The sequence below is a fragment of the Mauremys mutica genome, chromosome 7 (assembly GCF_020497125.1).
Source record: "Mauremys mutica isolate MM-2020 ecotype Southern chromosome 7, ASM2049712v1, whole genome shotgun sequence".
NCBI classification, from domain to species: domain Eukaryota; kingdom Metazoa; phylum Chordata; order Testudines; family Geoemydidae; genus Mauremys; species Mauremys mutica.
This window is the reverse complement of record NC_059078.1, coordinates 74,128,997-74,147,464: the sequence shown is the minus strand read 5'-3', so window position 1 is coordinate 74,147,464 and position 18,468 is coordinate 74,128,997. Positions and strand designations below refer to the sequence as shown.

Here is an 18,468-nt window from a genome sequence, read left to right as displayed (position 1 = left end):
GCTGAACTACTCGGTAAGAGCAACAATAATGTAATTAAATTTAACATCCTTGGGGTTGGGGGTCAGGAAGAACACCAAAGAAACACACCACGGTAGTATTTCACTTAAAAAAGGGGAACTACACAAAAATGATGAAGCTAGTTAAATGGAAATTAAAAGGAACAGTCACAAGAGTGAAATGTCTGCATGCTGCATGGAAACTATTTCAAAACACCACAGCGCAGGCTCAGTCTAAATTTATCCCAAATAATAAATAATAATTAAAAAAAACAGTAAGCAGACCAAAAAAAAATTCCAGTGTGGTTAAACAAAGGAATAAAAGAGGTGCTGAGAGGCAAAATTTAAAAAATCCTTTACAAATTGGAAGTCAAATCCAACTGTGGAAAACAGAAAAGAGCATAAACTATGGCAAGTCAAAGTGCAAGTGCAGAAGTATAATAAGGCAAGCCAAAAAATTTGAAGAGCAAGTAGCAAAAGTCAAAAAAATAACTTTTTTTTTTAAGTATATCAGAAGCAGGAAGCCTGCCAAACAATCAGTGGAGCCACTGGATGATCAAGGTACTAAAGGAACACCCAAGGAAGGCAAAGCTGTTGCAGAGATGTTAAATGAATTCTTTGCATTAGTCTTCACTGTAGTGGATAAGAAGTAGATTGCTACACCTGAGCCAATCTTTGTAGGTGACAAATATGAATAACTGTCCCAGATTGAGGTATCTAGAGGCGGTTTTGGAATAAACTGATAAATTAAACAGTAATAAGTCACCAGGACCAGCTGGTACTCATCCCAGAGTTCTGAAGGTACTCAGAGGTGAAAGTAAGCCGTTACGGTCCTGTACGGTGTAGTACGCTGTGCCACACTGGACCGGCTTCCGTGGCGGTGATTTAAAGGGCCCAAGGCTCCAGCTGCTGCGGGGAGCCCTGGGCCCTTTAAAGTGCCGCTGGAGCTCCAGCAGCCAGGCTCAGGTGGGGATTTAAAGGGCCCAGAGCTCCGGGGATCCCTGGGTCCTTTAAAGCACCGCCGGAGCTCCAGCAGCCAGTACGCCGGAGCCCCAGGGCCTTTAAATCTTGAAAAACCCCGCCTCTTCTGGTTGAGGCCACGCCTCTAATGTGTGAGGCCACGCCGCCGCTCAGGACTCCGGCGTACCGGTAAATCCTTTAAGTTACTTTCACCCCTGAAGGAACTCAAATATGAAATTGCAGAACTAACTGTGGTATGTAACCTATCACTTAAATCAGTCTTTGTACCAAATGGTGGATATCATGGCAATTTTTTTTAAAAGGCTCAAGAAGTGATCCTGGCAATTACAGGCTGATAAGCCTAATGTCAATATCAGGCAAACTTGTAGAAACTACAGTAAAGTACAGAATTAACAGACACGTTGATGAACATGATATACTGGGGATGAATCAACGTGGCTTTTATAAAGGGAAATCATGCCTCATCATTTTATTAGGATTCTTTGAGGTGGTCAACAAGCATGCAGACAATGGTGATCCAGTGTATATAGTGTACTTAGACTTTCAGAAAGCCTTTGACAAGGCTCTTAAGCAAAGTAAAAAGTCATGGAATTAGAGGGAAGGTATTCTCTTGGATCAGTAACTGGTTAAAAGATAAGAAACAAAGAGTACGAATAAAGGCTCAGTTTTCACAATGGAAAGAGGTAAATAGCTGGGGCCAGAAGGCTCTGTAGTGGGATCTGTACTGTTAAACATATTCCTAAATGATTTGGAAAAAGGGCATAAAGAGTGAGGTGACAAAGTTTGCATGATACTAAATTATTCATGATAGTTAAGTTGAAAGCTGACTGCGAAGAGTTACAATAGGTTTTCACAAAACTGGGTAACTGGGCAATGAAATGGCAAATGAAATTCAATGTTAGTAAATGCAAAGTAATGCACACTGGAAAAAATAATCCCAATTATACATACAAAATTATGTCACCACTCAAGAGAGATCTTGGACTTGTGGAGGGTACCTTGCTCAGAGTCTAGTGGCAGTCAAAAAGGTAAACAGAATATTAGGAACCATTAGGGAAGGGACAAGAAACTGAGCTAGATGAACCATTGGTCTGACTCAGTATGACTATTGTTACATTCTCATGGACAGACTGTGCATCAAACATTTCCAAAGAAAATCATATTTATTCTGATATTATGTGGCAAAAGCTCAATGACAGAGAGAGAGGCAGGAGAGTAGAAAGGGAGGAAGAAATGATACAGAGAACAGACTAAGTGTGAGGAGCATCAGAAAAAAGAGGAGGGAAACCCACAGAGAGGAGAGAATATCAGAAGAAATACGGCAAAGGGGAAATCTCGGGGTGGGGAGCAGTGCCAAAGGGTGGGTGGAGAGACCTCAGAGGTGAATGAAAAAGGGAATACGACAGTGGGGAGGGAGTCCAGAAGAGGGGGGAAGCAAGAGAAGAGAGTCCTCTGGGTCAGGGAGTGGACGTGAATCAGGAAATTATCTGAGAGGGAAAAATGGGGGTAAATTATAAAGTGGAGAGAGAGAAAGGGAAAGAGTTGCTACCAAAACAACAGCGCATGAAACAGGCTTGGCCTTTTTCTCATCCTGATGGAGCTAAGGTGACTCCCCTACACACACACACACACAGACACACACACAAAGGGCTGAGGGAGGGGGAAGGAACTGAAGAATGGAGTGAGCTACATTAAAAAAAGAAATAGACAACAGTGACAGATGGAGTTTGGCCAATATGATTAGTAGGTTGCATTTCTTCTCATATAAAGCTATTAAACAAACCACTAAGGGCAATACGGCCACCGCTCTTAACGGACCATGCATAGGAGTATAAACCCTCCTTACGCCCCTGCTCCGATTGTGCTTTGCCTGCAGTAGGAAGAATGGGGGCTATTTACTGAATTCCGCCAACTGAAAGCAAGTAGATGGGGAAATGGCAGGGAGTGAGAGAAGCCTGGTGCCTCCCATTCCACTCATAGCTCAGGTGGGAGTAAGCTGCTCCATGAAAAGGGATGATGTAATGTACACCCCTCCCCCACCCCCGCCCAAAGCAATGGGGGAGCTGGGGAGGAATGGTTTGTCGCTGAGTCATAATTTTTTCTTTGGTCTGCTCCTAGAACAATGCAGCTATATGCTGCTTCTTACTCCTCCTATCTAGCCCTCAAGCAGTGGTCCTCAAATCTATAGCAAAAGCATTTCTCAAAAAATGAGCATTACATTCATGCAGTGAATTTCTAACCCCAAGTCAGTCAGTGACAAATCTCCCACTGAGTTCACTAAGGCCAGGAATTCACTTGTGATTGTCTGGATGCATGGAGAAGTATTTTGTAAATGGCTATTGGAGAGGCATTTTGAACATAGCTGCTTTGTCACATGTTGCTACATTATACCTGAGCATATGATGTCTGAAAATGCCTTAAGGAATCTCAGAACTTTTCCTTCTCCCTTTACAGACAACTAATTACATCAATGAGGTAATCGATTTTCATAATAATGCTGATATCTAATGATTTCAGCAAGATTATCATCCTACAAAGCTGGAGCTATGTATACATTGAACCTAAAGTACTGTTTATTCATAATAGCAAAGAGCACTTATTATATTAAAATTGTATTATGCACTTATTCCAGGATTTTCTTAACGAACAAAAGTTATTGAGATTAAATGAATGAACATCTAACATAAGCCTCATGTGATATAAGCAGTCTAATAACATAAATTGCCTTAATAAGCATCTTTGTAGCAACAAATAGGCTTAATATGAAGAGTAAACCTTAAGTTGGAAGTGCAGAGACTTGTAAAATGTTCTAGCTCTGATTCAGTGAGCTGCTCATAGGATTCTCTGTGAAATTTGGAGAGCACGTTGCCTCTCCTGCTTGGGCAGCTGAAATAAGGTTTGATAATAAAGCAATAGTTATCATGGGCCTGAATCTCCACCTTTGCCCTGTGTAGTCATGTACATCAGAGCAGAATGGGTGTAAAATGCTACAATTCTGATTTCGTAAGGCACTGCCCTCTGTCTGCCCCTTCAAGGATCAGGAGGCCTGGGGCCAGTGAGCCCTCCTCAGCTATCAGACCCAGCTGGGAAAGGGTAAGTTGTTCCCTATAAAAGACTGAGAGAGCTCAGCTAAAGGAGCTGCAGGTGGAAGATGGGCTCCTTCAGTAGTCCCTAAAGCAGATGGATTACAAGGAAGGATGCATCCTCATTTCTGCACTAAGAGAGGTAAGAGGAAAAGCCTTGAGAGCAGTAACCCAACCTGAGCAGAGAACTGTGCCCCTCTTTTTTTCCATAGTCTTTTGCCTACGTTTTATGTATGAAGAGTAAAACTGTGCCTGGAAGGAGACTTGGGCATGGCAGTGGGTCCTTCCTAAGAAGGCAGGATATTTAACCGGAGTGAGGGAAAACCAGCAGTACCTAGCCTGGAGCCACAGTGGCTAGACAGCACTGATACACACCCACTTTGGACTAGTGTAAATGACTGCAAAAGAGCAGTATGACAGAGCTTTGGGCCCTATATCTTTCTAGTTTACCCAAAGACTCTTAACTCTTCCTACAAACACAAGACAACATTTAAAAAGTCTGAAAAGTTACCCAGCCTTTGTCAAGGGACAAGAGAGAAGCTGTAATGGGTGACAGGAGATGGATCTCTTGATGATTACCTGTTCATTCCCTCTGGGTCACCTGGCATTGGCCACTGTTGGAAGACAGGATAGTGGGCTAGATGGACTTTTGATCTGACCCAGTATGGCCGTTATGTTCTTATGAGAGACTGGAGTTGCCTAACTCTCCCCATTTTGGTTAGAGTTTTAGGTCCAAACTTGACTTTCACTTACTACAGTGCAGTCTCACTGAGGTCAATGGGAATGTGCTGGGTAACTGGGAGGAGAGTTTGGCTCTCAGGCTTTTGCTGATTTTCTCTAGCCCTTCAGTCAAATCTTTGCTGTTCCACCTGAGTTATTAAAACTATCTTAGTTGGCCCTTTATTCACTGTGATTGTCATTCTTGCTCCTGAGATGGGAACTTGGTTGGCTGCTGACTCATCCTTTCCCTGGCTACTCAGTGGGGTTCCCGGTCTTGATCACCACCCAACTGTAAGAGGCTTCCAGCACTTATTGTTCAGGGAAAAGAATTTTCAAAACCTGTGTGAGACACTTTTAAGGAAGTCACATTAAAATGCCAGATTTTGACCAGATGTACAAGTGGAACATAGAGCAAGGAATTTCCTGTCGCTTGTGCTGAGGCTGGCCAGAATCTTGCTAGGGAGTATGTAGTTCTTGCTCCTGGCTAGCTGCCTAAAGATAGGTAGGGAGAAGCAGTCTGAAGACTGGATCATGCCTCTGGCCCTCCTCCACACTGGCCAGCAGAGCTGGCTAAGCATGGAACCGGCAAAATACTCCATCATCTCAAAGGGTGGTGGAGCTACCATTGCCATAGATTAAATAGGAGACGGAACTTTCACTACCCCAAAGAAGAGGAGGAACTGTAGGGGAGTGTTTCTTACTGAAAGCAGGGAAAGGAGGGGAACGCTCCCTCTGCTTTTACCAGAGGAGGAGGAATAGTGTTCACCTTCCATTACTTTAAACACTAGCTACCACTTGTGTGGGTGATGTCTGGAAGTTTCCTGACAGCTCCAGCTACAATGCAGACAGCAATGTGCACCCCCTCCCTCCCGCCTGCATGCTGGAGGACAATGAACAATCAGAAACCAACAATTAAAAACATGCTTGATGGCAAGCTACAATTTTTTAATGATATGTTTGTTCCATTTATCTCTTTTCTGATGTTTCTAGTGGATGATGTGATGAAAGAATCTTGGTCATAATCTGAATCATAAATATATTACAAGTGTTATCATCATTGTTCATATTTGCCTAATTGTTTGCTTCTATGGAGTCTCTTTTTCCTCTATTTTGACTTGACTTGACCATAGCTACTACCTTTTTCTTCATAATTTTCCTCATTTACATATTTAAAACAGTTTTTAATCAGTTAATCCACATAAAACTCTGAGGCCTGTAAGTATTATTAAAGTCTGCAAAGTACTTTGAAATTGTAAATAGAAAACAGATCTCTGCCTTCCATACATGTAAGTACATACATTTAATAAACGTATTTCAAGGTGATCCATAGCATGTGAAGTTGAGACACCTATCAAGTAATTCAAAATATGTGGCTCTGGTGCCGGAGTGGGACAGTCTCATATTGTCACAACTGCATACTAGGTGGATTGATACTAGCATGGTTCAGAAACAAACAGTGGATCTGTAATGGTACAATTGCCACCACTGCAGTGGGGTATTACCAGTCTTTGAATGCTTTAGCATTGAGACAATCAGTGCGATGACTGCTTTGCCCAGTATCATTTGATTTCTAAGGGCTACTCTACACTTACCGTCCGGGTCGACGCAGTGAGTTCGACTTCTCGGAGTTCGAACTATCGCGTCTGATCTAGACGCGATAGTTCGAACTCCGGAAGCGCCGCAGTCGACTCCGGTACTCCACCACTGCAAAAGGCGGTGGCGGAGTCGACCTTGGAGCCGCAGACTTCGATCCCGCGGCATCTGGACGGGTAAGTAGTTCGAACTAGGGTACTTCGAGTTCAGCTACGCTATTCACGTAGCTGAACTTGCGTACCCTAGTTCGACCCCCGCCTTTAGTGTAGACCTGCCCTAAGTCTCAGTAACAAAAGAATTTCAACCACTCTAATTAACTTTAGTTTTCTACTTTGTTTTTTGTCTCTAAAAAAAATAAATGCATAGCACTTAATAACAGTCCATACAAATACAGGTAAATACAATGCATAGCCCTACAGGATCTGTATCCACATACACTCCCCATCTCCAAACATTCCATTTAGATAACTAAGTTTTCTTTACAGGGAAAGGTCAATGCCGCTAACACTTTCAATTTTTTCTTTTTTCTAGAATCTTGGAGTAGACAATGCTGCACTGCTGGCAGTGGTGTCAATACTGGAGTCCAAATCATGTTTATCGCTGACTCATTACAGTTTCATTTAGAAAAATGCTAACATGTAAGTATTCTCAGGAAGCAGTCTGGTTAGAAGACCTGATCATCAGTCATGCTAAAAATAAACTCAGAATGAAGTGTATTTGGAAAACATCCAAAGCACTACAATGCAGTCTTAACCAGAATCAATGTCTTTAATGATAAAAACATAGGTCCTGATTCAATGAGGTACTTAAGCACGTGCTTATCTTTATGTCCACTTTTAAGGGTGGGCCACCCAAGATAAGAAATGGCCATATCTAAAAAGTATTGACTAAATGCTTTTCTTCAAACTAATTGGCCAAGGGATTATCCTTTATGTCAGTCTAAAATTCTGCTAAGTAGACCTCTGGTGTCAGCAGAGATCTCTCCATCCCCAAAGCAATGGTCTAAAGGATAGAATGAATAAGCAACAGTCTAAAGAACAGAGTTTTTGTTCCCTGGCTCCCAAATTTTTATTCACTGGTCAAATTGCCAAACAAGCTTAATAATGATAAATAATCATTAGTATACTTCCACACACCTACAGCAGTTTCCATCTGAAGACCCCAAGGTGCTACAAACATTGATGAATGAAGCCTCAAAGTATCTTTCTGAAGTATAGAAGCATTAACATTCCAATTTTATAGCCAGGGAAACAAAGGCACAAAATCATCTAGGCACCTAACACCCATTGAAAATTGCTTCTGAAAATCTGGCCTACAAAAATAAAAAACTCCAATTGACTTCAGTGGGATCAGGATTTCTACAAGGTCCAGGAATAGAACCCAGATTTCCTGAATCCCAATACCTCAGTCTCACTATTAATCAGTGTTGCATCTCATTCAACTTTTCTGTCTGCTTGACTTCTCATAATCTTTTTACTAAACTCTTCTCTGACTGCATGCAAAATACTGGTGGAAGGCATTTACTGTGCTTGATGCAAATTGTCCTGGTAAAAGTGGATGCTGTGGAGCTTTGACAAGTTCAAAGCAAAGTATAAGGAATTCTTCTTCTTCTCCTCAGTGCTATTTCTATTTTTTAGTGCAAGCTCTGCTATGCTACCATTCATTGACAGAACTGGCACATATCTTCCAAAGGAGTCCAGGCTAATTTATAATCATCATGCATTCGCCCCACAGAACATAAATCATACTGTATAGCTCATCACTGATCGGATTAAAGTGATTCCAAACAGCCGATGTGCCACCTGTGAAGTGAGTTTATTGATTCTGAAGATACATGGTGCTTGGTTCTGCTTTTCACCACAGAAACCAACTGGAGCAGGATCAAAATGGTGATAATCTATCAAGATTAAAGTGGAAACAGTACTAACATGGCCAGAATAAGTTTAGAGAATTTCGTAGTTTGACTTTCAAGGATCAGTACTTTTTGTACCTCCTTATAGGCTACTTCCATGGGTGGTATTATCCCTTTGCCTGTTTGTTAAATATCAGAGAGCTTCAATCACCTGTGTGGCACTCTACTGCTAGTACTATGAGCCTTGTCATAATCATCCAGAGGCTTGGATTCATTCATTGATGGCATAGTCATCACCATCCTTCCTGCACAACGCTGTCACTATGCATCAGAATGTCAGTTAATTTGGCTTTTTTCTTGCCAGTGTTGCTAGAGGATTTCTGGAAACTTTTAGAAGGAAGGACTAAAATTTGAGTCATTAATGGCTATCTGTTGGCCATTGTTATCCAACATAACTGCACAAGGTGCCAGACAGAATGAGTGTAAATTGATGCTTCCTGAGAAAATGAAGCCATTCCATTCCCTCCATTTACTTAGTGTGCTCAATACTGAGGCTTATTATGAAAGCACTTGACAAGAAAGTGAAACATGCTGGCTTTTTCCTGAGTCATTTTAATGCAATGCCTGAGAAGACAGAGCAGTGACTCAGTACACAGACTAGTTCTCTCAATATTATCTTTGTTATTGAAGCTAATTGCATGCCCCAAAACTTCAAGCACTATCATCACCAAAGTTCATTGTCTGAATTTCCTTCTTGGATTTTTCCAAGAGACTGCGCCCAAATTTTATGGTAGAAAAAACAGGATCTGTTCTCTACAGGTGAGTTTGCAGATCCAGGTTTGTCCCTGATTCCTTGTCAGTATGGTCAAATACAATCTAAAACCAAAACAAGACCCTAAATCTGACATCAGACCTGATGGACGAGAGACTACCGCTACTGTGAGATGTAGCACCTATTTATTGACAACTGATCACTGGGTCACTGAGACTCTATTGGGTTAGTACTGGCATAGCTTTTAGAAGGTAACTGGAATCAAAAGAAGACAACATACTCTGTTTAATATCTAAATTCAATGGGCTGCATTCCAATATCTGGTATTAGTTAGAAATAAGGGAAACTTGTAGGTTTTCTTCCAGGTATTCATGCTCTCACTGGCTAAGATGCTGTAATATTACAACACCTTTGTGAAATTAAAGCCATGTCAGTCAATACTGAAGCCTTTACTCTCTCAAGAGACTTATATAAATCATAGAGATAAAGCAAAATGGCAGCACCATTCAGGCAGCTGAGTGGCTAACCTATAGATTGAGACAGAAACTGATGTAACAAATGTGGATAACACTCTTCAGCTTAATCACTTTGGACAATGTGCTTTTTGCAATATCCCCAAATACCATCTCCAGTTGACCCATTTTGCTCATCTGTTTCCCTGAGCATCAAGAATTATGGCTGCTGCAGTGCTGAACTTTCCTGCTTTGAGGCTTGTAAATGTGATCTGACATGTTACAGAAACAATTTCACCTTGTCCAGCCAAGCAGAATCAGAGAAGAGTTTATTAGGAAGTGACTAGCACAGTGGCACTGATAGTAAGATACCATGGTATACATGCATGTCTGATCAGAAGTTAGAGTAGTTACCTCCAAAAATGACCATCATACAAACATAACTGGTTCCCATATTTCACAGAAGTTATGCTTCCAGCTGTGTTTTATATTCACTATCTTTCTCAGAAACAAAACACTTGGAGTGGGCAAAAATAGAATCAGAAAAATTGTGAATTTGTTTTCAAAACTTCATGGAGGAAAAGCAGTGTTACAAAACCTCAATACTTCTAAAGGTCTTTCAAGTTACCAAAACACTGAACTGCCTCTTTATTCACACTGAAATCAACAGGAGTACTTTGTGGGAGTAAATGTTCACCAGTGTGAGTAAGTGTTTCACAACTGGCTACCTTATGTAATATTGCACCATCTATTTATTCACAGCCATCTGTTGTGATCATTGTATAATGAACAGTAGACGTGTCTTTCTGCAGTCACAGGGGGAAAAAAATCCTTTAAATGAAGGTACACAACAAGGAAAGCAATATAAAGTTCCAGAGATTCTTTATCTAGATGCAGGTCCCAAATCCCTTTGCAAGCTGCCAACAAACAGAAAGTAGTTTGGTCTGAGAGCCCACATCTTTCCTTACAGCTGATTCTTTTCCCCCAGCCTTCTATTGTCTATGGTTTATAAGAAGATTTATTGATTAAAGTTTCTCTACACTTGCTGGCTGAAATTTGTAAAGTTTGATTTCTCCATTCTGCTTGCTTGTATATACAACTAAAAGTCTCAAAATTCCTTACTTCCATTGCTGTCCTTGTTCAGACTGGCCTCTCTATGGAATAATCAGTTTTAAAAAGGAAAGCTGGGGAAGCAGATTTCTCTCTGCTCCCCAGAAGTATCTTCTCTCCCCCCAAATCTTCTTTTTCCATGGTCTTTCACTGACATGCCGTCTTCATTAGCTGCAAGCCTGACAGAATGCCTGTGATGGGGGTGGGGACACGCACAGAGAGAGATTGAGAGAGAGAGTCTGGACAAACCACTCCTTTTACTTATATATGACTCCCTCATAGTGAAAAGAAAATAGAAAACAACTCTTAGGGTACCAAGCTTCACACTATCCAGTCTTCCAGGATAGAGGTGAAGATGGAAAAAGGGGGGAAATCCTTTCAAAGTTTTTAAAAGACTTAGAGCCAAATTCCAATCTAGAGTGATCTGGTGGCAGTATGCATAGGTTGCCAACTTTCTAATTGCACAAAACCGAACACCCTTGCCCCGCCCCTTCTCTGAGGCTCTGCCCCTTTTCAGGTGCCCCCACCCTGCGATCACTCCACACACCCCATCTGTTGCTCACTCTCCCCCACCCTCACACACTCGCTTATTTTCACCCGGCTGGGGCAGGGGTGCAAGAGGAAGTGAGGGCTCTGGCCAGGGGTGTGGGCTCCGGAATGGGGCTAGAAATGAGTAGTTCAGGGTGCAGGAGAGGGCTCCAGGTTGGGGCAGGGGATTGGGGAGCGGGCTCTGGGGTGGGGCAAGGGATGAGAGGTTTGGGGTGAAGGAGGGGGTCCAGGCTGGGGGATGGAGCTATGGGCTTTGGAGTATGGGAGGGGGCTCTGGACTGAGGCAGGGGGTTGGGGTGCAGGTGTGTGTGCGGGGTTTGGGCTCCAGGAGGGATTTTGGGTGCAGGAGGGGATTCTGAGCTGGGGCTGGGGTTGGGGTGTGGGAGGTGGTGCGGGTTCTGGGAGGGAGTTTGAGTCTCTGAAGGGGCTCAGGGCTGGGGCAGGCGGTTAGGCTGTGGGCGGGGGTGCAGGGAGCAGGTTCTAGGTGGCACTTACCAGGTGGCAGCAACATCTCTCTATGTCTCCTAGGCAGAGGGGTGGCCAGGTGGCTCTGTGTGGTGCGTGTTGCCTCCGCCTGCAGGTGCCACCCCCGCAGCTTCCATTAGCTGTGGTTCCTGGCCAATGGGAGCTACAGAGCCGGCGCATGCACGAGGGTAGTGAGCAGAGCCCCCCGTCCATCCCTCCGCCTAGGAGCCAGAGGGACATGTCGCCGCTTCCGGGAGCCACGCGGAGCCAGGTAGGAAGACTGCCAGGCCCACCAACTGGACTTTTAACGGCCCGCAAGGGTCTCTTTTTAACTGGATGTTCCAGTTGAAAACCAGACACCTGGCAACTCTAAGTGTGCACTGGTTTCAATCTGGATTGGGTCCTTCAGTCTCCTTGGGTCATCAGAGTAACCATCTACACATACTGTAATGTGCTCTTGTGATAATGGTAGAATTTCATAGACTGGATATAACTTTCTTGAAGCTAATCACTGCATATGTGATTTTAAAACAACCATCATCACCACAACGGGATCTTTTGAAGGAAGGAGAGAGAATTATAGAAATGCCTTTTGCCTTATTGCTGACTTTTCAAAATATTTTATTTGTTATAGTCACACATTTTGCTTAGATTCGCCAATTAATTTAGATTGTGCTAGCACTTGTAGATGCAAAATGTGTGGAAGAGCATAAGGAGGCTTCCCCTTCACTTCCATGATCTGTATAAGGGCCTGAAAGATTATAACCTGCAGTCTACAGGTAGCTCCTTCCCTAGTCCCCCAGTGATGCAGGACACCTCAGTGGGTGCAGGGATGAAGCAGGACCCTGGCACACCCCATACACCACTAGCCAAACTGGCCAGCTACATGATGGAGAAGTAAGCTGCACTTCACACCGGGTGTTGTAGCAGGTGCACATGCACTCCACCCCTAGAAGCTCCAAGAATCATTCTGCCCACTTGTGTTTCCTCAGGGTTCGTGTAACTCTTTGCTAAGAGATATGCCTAAATGCACAATCTAGCCGGTAATGTATAAGAACTTTTGGAAAAAATGCAACATACTTGATTCAATCAATACTTTTATTCAGTCTCATACATATTCCATGCAGCAGCACTGTTCAAAACATTTGCTACAAATCTAAAACTTGTGCCAGAGCTACTGGAAGATTTGCTGACATTTTCTATCCTTTCATGTAAACTTGGCATGATTTATAGTTTCAGGTTTTCAGCTGAGCTGGAGGGTTTGTTCAAACCTGAAACTCAAAATGAAGAGCAGATGTAAATCCCTGTGATCCAAAACCAAAGGAAATGTTTGGCACACAAATGAAGCCAGACAGTCTCTGTCTCTCCATCCATGGTTTGGGAACTTGATGATGAAAATAAAAGAAAAGACCTGCTGTTACAGATAAAAGCAATAAAAGAGGCTTGATCTTAATGGTATTTGGAAACTGTTCTCTCACTAGCTTTTTCACTTTCAGACTTGAGAAGCATGATAGTAATTTAATTTTTTTTTACTCTGCACATTAGTTAGTTGCACATCACCATAACCTTGTTTTGTGCTTGATGATGCTGACAGAAAAATCACCAAATGACACCTATAATGCACTGTCAGCTATGCTGTATTCAGTGTTATATAAGAGCTAGGTGTTGTTAGATACCCTGTTAGAGTCTCAATTAGCTTACCTCCAAAACTGTAAAATTATAAGGTCCAAATACTTTTGTATTTTAATTTCACTTAAAGCAATTGAGGAACAATTTGGCTACCTGAGCTGAAAGACTATTGATCCTGAATTCCGATTTCCTCTCCTGAGAAGGCAGCATGGTTATGATTTCCCCTTGCCTCTCTTGGGCCTTGGCTTTTCAATATGTTCTGTCATATCTTGGTTATAGTGTTTCCACACATGGCTGGCACATCATATTAAATGCTTGTTCTTGTGGTAATACAGTTCTGGAGCCTGACAATTCCACCTCTTCAGCGGCAAAGCTCCTGTTTTGCAGAATAAAGTCTAAAAAGAGTCTCCTTTCCTACAAGGGAGGTGAAATTGTAAAGCTCCAGGACAGCCTCAGCATAAAAGCACCTCGGCCCAGATTTTTAAAGGTATGTAGGTATTGCTGTATTCTGTTGATAGAATTTAGACTCCAAAGTAGCTAAATCCTTTTTGAAAACGAGATTTAGGTTACAAAATCAGTTAGCACAGGAATGGCTAAATACCTTTAAAATCTGGGCCCTTGTCTAGTCTTTTACTATATGCATCATGGGAATGTTATCATGAGGATCAAGAAAATGTGTCCCCCACTTCCCTTTTGGATTTTCTCTTTCCACCCCCACCCTTAAAAATAAAAGCAAAACAAAATAAATATCCACAACTTCCTCATTGTCTTGTGATGCAATACCTTTAAAAATGGAGGAGGAAGGAGAACACTATCTTTAAATGGTGTTTTACATGGAACCAGATGACAAGAACAGGGGATAATACTTATACGTCTATATGGAGAACTGGCAACCCAATGCTCAATGTTGCACTTCCATGTGATGTGCCTTTTATTGCCTGTTGTCATATTCAGTAAAATCTCTAAAGTGATTCTACTTCTTTTTTTTCCACATACCCGATCAGGATTTCTTTTTTAATACACACAATTTGCTCCTGGGGCCCTCTCATTGCTTTGCAAGGCTGATTTGTGATGTCTGTCATGTACCCTAGGGGCACTCCGTTTATATAACCCTACAAGTTATTGCTAACAGAAATGTCAGGCCCACTTGCCCCACATCAACAAATCTAATCTTGTCATGTCATTTCAAGGACTCCACCTGATCATTTTGGGTCAATGCAGCTCCTACTTCTAATCCTACTGGCCTCTGGGACACAAACATTTGATAACACATGTTTTATGGTTAACCCGTTTCACCTCAGTGACCCTTGAGACTTTTACTTTATGATCTTATATGTGGTGTGGCATTAATCTTGAAAATGACATTGAATTGGCCAAAGAAAATGACTAACTCCAGATAAACTTTGCATACAGCTGCTCTGAGGACTCGTTTTATGGACAGTAAGGCTCTGATCCTATAAACAGATGGCATTTTTTCTATAATGTAATTACCATGGAAGTGATTAAAACCCTTCTCTTCAGAGATGGCCTCAGGCCACAAAATTCAGCTCTGGATGCAGATCTCAAACCAAAATTTTGGTCCAAGGTTTTGTTCAGCCCGTTCCTAAAAGTGGGTCTCTCTCTCCATCTCTCCCTCCCGTTTACCTTATACTTTCTTCTTCCCACACTCTCCTGTCCCACATCTGCCCCCCCACCCCCTACATTCTGCATACATCCCTTCACTTTGCTCTCACAGTCTCCTACTCACAATCTCCATTCAGCACCCCATATTGCCTGGGATTGCCTTAGTTTCCCTCCTTCTCCTCACACACCCCTGCATCACTCATTGCCACTTTTCTGCACCCCATATTCTTCTGTACGTTCACGATTTCTTGTTCAGATTTTATGATAGAGCACAGGGGGAAGCTTGATTCCATTCACATTGGAAATAACAGGAGATAACAGCTATCTTTTCTTTGGGCAACCTCATTATCACTTGCAGAAGCTGCAGGAAAATGGCAACCCAAGGCTTCAGTCCCACTATGGGTAGTGGAAGATGGTGGCCATAGTGAATAAGAAAGCAGATGTCCATGAGACAATTAAAAAAAAAAGAAATAAAATCAAAACACCAAATATCACAAAACTTACAAAATGTTGTGAGGGTGACAACTCTGCCTCTAGCTTCCTGGTCTGATATCAAAGAATGGGCATCTGAGAGTTCATTGCTTCAGCAACTTTATCTTGATGTGCTTATACCAAGATGTAGGCCATTGTAGGGTCCTTATTTCAGCAATCAGAGCTTACTGTGCTATTGTGAAGGCACAGTCCTGTGAGGTTAGTAACAGAGAACTCGAAACTTGCTGGCTTTATGTGAAAGCCTAGGTATTTGAGGGTATTGGCACAGCTTTCTGAGTTGTTAGAGTTACTTTATAACCCAGAAATGTGCTTGAGTAGGTGGGAGTTTCAGGTTGAGTCCAAGACAGCTGGGACATACCTTGCACCATCCTATCCCAGCTGGTAGCTGGAATAAATTGTATCATGAAATCTTAAGACTTTATTCCATGCAATGAGCTGGTCGAAACCTTTTGCTGTCATGAACACAAGGAATCACACAAAAACTGAGAAAAGTTTTGCCCACTACTTGGAATCTTGTATTTCTATTGGGCAATATTTCTGAATATTCACTCCTTTCAGTTGTGTCTTCTTCCTTTCCCCCTCCTGGATAGGAACATATGGCAGGTCAGATTTTGGTTTATTTTGTGTAATTTTATCAAACTTATTATACAGCATTTTCTTATACAACTTGACTTTGCTGTTGCTCCTCAATGAGCACTACAATTCACGATTTGGGTGGGGAGGGGTTGATTTGCATAGCTTGTGACTCCTCTCCTTTCATCTCTCCTACCTCCAGCAGGAAGGAAGGAGCAGGCTGGGGTTCTGGCTTCCAGTTGCTGGATAGACCTGAGGGAAAAGGGGCTGTGGGGGAGATTTACATCCACCCTCAGGATTATAGTCTATCAAAGCCATTGGAAATACAATGCAAGTGGGCTTTGTTCTTTGTTTTAAAAATTAATCACAACAAAGAGTCAAGTCTCCTAAAATGAAATAGATCTTAAGAGATTTTAAGGCAACTTTGTTGCTATTCTGTCAGTGACTAGACTTTGCTTCCATCCTCTATTCTTCTGTTTCTTCTACTTGTTTAGTTTCTATTGACAAATAGGGTAACCTAATGCTAATTTGGACTATCGGGGCAAAGGAAGGATTAGTGTCATGTTAGTTCGATGTTTTTTATAGGCTTCCAGTAACATACCTGTTGTTAATGGTCATAAAATTAGCAATTGCAGGGCCGCAGGACCCTCAGTCCTGATCTAATCAGTGTTGGTGATGACACAAAAACTCACAACTAAAATTTGGTAAAGTTGGGGATGTGTCAGAGCCTCAAAGAGCTAAGGAGATGTGCTTGTCAAGAAATAACATCAAGTACCGGTTCTTAGCACACCCTTGGAGCTATACAAACTGCAAGCATTACTGGTACTAATTAATAATAATAAACTTGTGTTGCTCATTAGTCCTGCCCAGAGGGAGGAGAAATAGAAGCAAAAATACAGAATTTACTTATCAGCTAAAATAACATTTCATTATTTTCTACCAGGTGTGCTTGTATGCACAAACACCACCAACGCAAAACATTTGTTTCTATTGAACACAGATAAGGACTACACATAAGTTGAATTCCAAGACTGTCTGGGAAAAATCTTTGGCTACTGGTCATCGTACCACAATTTTTCTTTGTGGGTGGGAAGATGCTTAGGCTATTCATTGACTTCAGTGGAGCTATGACAATTCATATCAGATGAGGATCTAGCTGCTTGCTTTTAAGTCAACACAGTAGTAGATTTGTGAACACAACCCATATTGAGCAAAATTAAATTATCCTTCATGATCAAGAAGTATGACAAGAAGATTTCAGCAGAGATTTAAAACACAGGACAGGCTCTGCTGGCTGCATAATTATTTGTAGTCAGTACCAACGTAAGCCATCTGGAATAACAGCGTCTCCCATGTTAATGGAAATAAGTATGAACAATCAACACAATGTCAAAAAACAACAGGAAAACATGCTTGAAGATCTGAGGAAATATTGGATACATTCAAAATATAAATTCTGTATGGTTTTTGTCCTAACTGCACCTTTATGAGAGTCTTTCCATTTACTTCATTGGGCTTTGAATCAGGCCTTGACTGGATTTCATTGCAATATCTCACCTCTAGCTCAGAAATACTAGACTACCATCTCCTGTTAGAACCAAGTCAAATAAGCATCACATCATCTTAATGTTACTGATTGATTTTTCTTCCCCTTGCTTTTAAAATCCATTGAAGCTGCCTGCCTGACAGCTGGTGACCCTAATGCACACAACTTAGTGGGCTAGAATCAGTCTCTTCATTGTAGACTATATGACTACAATTAAAGGGCAGGCTATAAGAAAAGCTAGACCAAACACAAAGCAATCTATAATGTGAGCCATCAGACATACAATACTGCAGAGCAACAGGTATCTCTGGCAGCAGTCATCCAAATAGCCTTTCCGACACCTAGCAAAGGAAGAAAACAACAAAAATAACCAGCAACAACAGAAATAGAAAGAAACAAGCATCATTTTTTTAAAATCACTCTGGAAATATATTACTTTTTCCAAGTATAAGAAAGTAATAAGGGATTGGACATGACCCTTTGTTTTATGGCTTTTTTATTTTTCTTAAAGAAAAAGCAGCTAAGAAAATTAGATGAATAATTTGGTGCTATTTGTTAAATGGGATCCCTTTTTAGGAAAAGGCCTTGTTCTGCTAAGATATTTTACATACATTCTTATTCAAACAGAATGAAAATCAGTAACAAAACAAAAAAATAAGCATGTGCCCGTCTGGTGCTTTTACATACAGGAGGAGGTGTAATATAGTGCTACATTCTGTCCACTTTGCTCTTGGGAGATAGAGCCTTACTCCACAAGTAAAGTACAACTTCATGTGAGCCCGGGGACACGTGGTAAAGAGACCATATTTTTTCTAACTGTTTAATGTTACACTTTAAGGAATATAAAATTTTGTACTTTTCAGTTCATCTTTTTTGTTCCTTTGGAATCATATTGTTTTACTAGTAGCACAAAACAAAAGGGTACAAAAAATAAAGGTTAGGCTCCTTAGCTGGTGAATATAGCACAGCACAATTCCATCAAAGTCAATGGAACTATGCCGATTTACGCCAGCTGAGATTTTGATCCAATA

General features: G+C 41.7%; 1 protein-coding gene across 2 annotated transcripts in view; it reads right to left on the bottom strand.

Annotated features, from left to right (window-relative positions):
* Positions 1–18,468, bottom strand: part of NRG3 (neuregulin 3) — a 935,382-nt gene that overhangs the window by 195,479 nt on the left and 721,435 nt on the right. The window lies entirely within an intron of this gene.